At 36.2% G+C, this 3,479-nt stretch overlaps 1 long non-coding RNA gene across 1 annotated transcript in view; it reads right to left on the minus strand.

Annotated features, from left to right (window-relative positions):
• LOC102202671 (uncharacterized) overlaps nucleotides 1-2,535 on the minus strand; it is a 5,419-nt gene extending 2,884 nt beyond the window's left edge. The window contains exon 1 of the long non-coding RNA XR_312381.1: nucleotides 2,392-2,535. This is a non-coding gene — a long non-coding RNA (uncharacterized LOC102202671). The remainder of the gene's footprint in view (nucleotides 1-2,391) is intronic.
• Between the last annotated feature and the right edge of the window lie 944 nt (nucleotides 2,536-3,479).

A 3,479-nucleotide genomic window follows, 5' to 3' on the forward strand; every position in this document is an offset into this window, starting at 1 on the left:
TGGATGACTGGTTGTGTAAAGCGCTTTGGGGTCCTTAGGGACTAGTAAAAGCGCTAAACAAATACAGGCCATTTACCATTTACCATATGACCATATATGAGGGTGGAATCTTAAGTTTTCATAATATGTAAGGCCTTATGTTTTCATACATAAGGCGAATTAAGCTAAACAAAACGGTCCGATAAGCCAAATTTTACTCAACTCATTCTTCTAGCTTCCTCCACTTCTGTACCATTGATTGATTAATGTTGAATTCTCTCGCAGCTGCTCTATTCCCATGTTGTTGCAGGATATTAATGACTAACCTTGTATTGTGGATGGATTATCTCAGTTGCTAAAAAGTTAGCGTTCATCCTCCAGCTTCACTGTGTTTATGTTATGCTAACATAGCTGTGTCGCTAGCGATCACGCAGCAAGCACATCATTATATACCAACTAGCCCAACTTCAGTAACCCTACTAACGTCACTGCTATTTAGTTTTCTGTCTTAATTTATGTTGGAAGTGATGGCAGAGCTGTACGTTTTCATTTTTTCAGAACTCATCATATTTATAGTGCGGAAAATATGGTACATCCCAATGAGATATAAAGGGGTCTTGCCTAAGTATTAATGAAAAATCAACATTAATGAATCAATGGTATGGAAGTGGAGAAAGCAAGAAGAATGAGTTGAATACAATTTGACTTATCTGACTGTTTTGTTTTGCTTAATGTGCCTTGTAATCCGGTGCACCTTATGGTCCGAAAATCACGGTACATTGGGCCCCTTTGATGCAATTATTTCTGACCTTTGCCACTGTTCTTACTGTGATGTTTTTTTTGTTTTGTTTTTTTTCACATTGATGTCTTCAGGTGAAACTTTGGGTATTTATTTCAACCAATTGTGTGTTTTTGTCCTCATCCAGCATTAAGCCATTCTTTATGGATGTCTCTCTGCCCAGAGCGTGTCACATTTTGTGTTTTAGTTTGCAAAATACTTATTCCAAAACATAATCTTTTTTTTCCATTGATATGCTTCATAAGTGGCTTCTATCATCCAGAAAAAATAGATTTAATAAAATTATTAAAAAAAATTAAATAGTTGTTTGGGGGGGGTTCAAGTAAATTTTAAAAGAACTATTTGTCATACTAACTAATTTGACTTAAACACTGGAAAGCAATTTATTTAATATTTAAACAGTAGTAAACAGTAGTGTTATATGATATTTTTGAATTAAGATACAGGTTATTATCTTTGCTTATAATGTGTTAGCTGATTTGGATCAGTAGAGGATCATGTGAGTGCAGCTGGCTTGCAAAAGACACATGATGCTTAATATTTATTTATTTTTTCTCTCAACTGAAACATTACAAATAACATCACTTAGAAATGCTTGCTTGCCTTCTTAAATGGGATAGACTAATGGCAATATTTTTCTCTCTTGCAAAATTTAGATTTTCATTTTTTAAATTTAGGTGAAAGGAAGGTGTAGGCAATTTTAGGGGTTTATCTCTGCCATTTCCACTATGTGGAAACCATTGGATGTAAACTTCTTAGACAAGTCACTGTTTTTACACTGTGACTTGTCACTGTTTTGCCCTCAGGCATCAGGTTTGTTGATAGTGAAAATAATGTTGACAGAGAAGGTGTGGACACAACCTAAGGTTGTCAACACATGAAGTGTCAATAGTACAGAAGAAAGGACTGATAATAATGCGTTAAATTTGCTTTCTAAAGTTCTAAAGTTCTGAACTTTTACTTTATTTTGTGACCAGTTAAAAGGTTTGTCAGCTGCTTGCAATAATAATAGCTGTTAACTACTGACTAACAAATACAATATGCATATTTCATGGTTTGTGAGTGATTCAGTGGTTTAGTAGACAAAGAAGTCAACAGTGACTGTGATATAAACATATCATCACTATAAAGAGGTCTCTAAATAAGTAACAGTACTCTATTATTAAAACTGATGATGATTTGTATGCTATTTACGACACTGACAAATGTTCAAATCCGTCACAATATTGGAGTAAAAGAAACACTTCCAAAAAAGGATACTAGCATACATTTTAATACTTCCTAGATACTGAATTTTTGAATTAAAAATGAATAACACTGATATTAAGCCATTTATTAGTTGTGTAGCAATGTATATACAACTCCAATTACACTATGGATTACATTTTTAAGGTACTTATCTACCTATTTATTATAATCTGGAAGATGATAACTTTGTCACAGATGGCACAGAAATTGACCCAAAAGCAGACACAATGCACAGAAGCGATCGAGTTTACAATCAGTTTGTTTACAATAACATAATCAAAGTTCACAGTGAGAGTCCTGTCCGGGACAGAACGCCTGAAACAGGAGCCAGAGCAGTTAAACAGTGAGAATTGAGCTTTCCTTACTTTTTTGTGCAGAGGCGTATTAAATCCCAGTTCTTTGTATTCTTTACGTCCAAAAAAGACACAAAGCTCAAAGTGGTCAAACTCAGCAAATGATCTTTAATTTTACATATTCCGGAATATGGAGACTCAGCAGACACACAGACATGTCAGCCAAAGTCTGAAGCAAAACAGGAAGCTTAGTCATTTATATAATTCCTCTAGACGTCACACACACTTCAAGTTTTGATCAAAGACTCTGCTTACTTTCACTTTCTGGCTGCAGGTCCTATTTTTGCAAATGCATAGTTTCCTGTCAGTACTTTTAACTCAAACTCAAAACTGGACCTCTCTTATACATAAAACAATATAATCAGCAGATAAGCATTCAGATTATATATTACTTTTATATAACTTCGTCAAATCAGAGGCTAGAGAGGACCGCACTACCGTTCATTGTTTAGGCAGAACAAAGAAACCTGTTCAACCTGCAAAAAAACAGTTGAACTCCCATCCAGTCAGATGGCAGCTAGTTTTTGGTCGATTCAGTTTCACTTTAATCTATGGTGCTTAAAGTGAAACCTGATGCCTTGTCTTAATTTGCTGAAGTAGAAAATATCTTGTAACATGGAAAATCAAAGACTAGATATGTCATATGTCATGGCTGTGTGCAGGTAGGCAGGGAAAAGGACCCAAAATGCAGGACTCACAGAGGCAAGGTGAACTCAAAATGCACAGCTTTATTGCGAGTTGCGGACCGGACAGAAAACTAGCTATTCTGGAGAGAAATAAACTAGCAGACTGGCAAGCAGATAAACAGAACACACAGCATAGTATGAGGGCGAGCAGACATTAACGACCCAACACTGACACAGAGAAAACAGGCCTTAAATACACAGAGGGAGCAATCAGGGGATGACAGACAGGAGGGAAACACAGATGGGTCAAATCAGGGGTGACGAGATAAGGAGGAGCAAGACCAGACACAATACACACAGGACAGGGACTATAAATGTAAAACAGGAAACACACCGACGGAAATCTAGACACGTAAACTTAACAGAGACTAGGGAGACAGAACATAGAGACCTGAAATGTGGGAGAGAAACCGA

This window comes from Pundamilia nyererei, unplaced genomic scaffold, assembly GCF_000239375.1.
Source record: "Pundamilia nyererei isolate P.nyererei 1_Seehausen unplaced genomic scaffold, PunNye1.0 scaffold00516, whole genome shotgun sequence".
Classification (NCBI taxonomy): Eukaryota; Metazoa; Chordata; class Actinopteri; order Cichliformes; family Cichlidae; genus Pundamilia; species Pundamilia nyererei.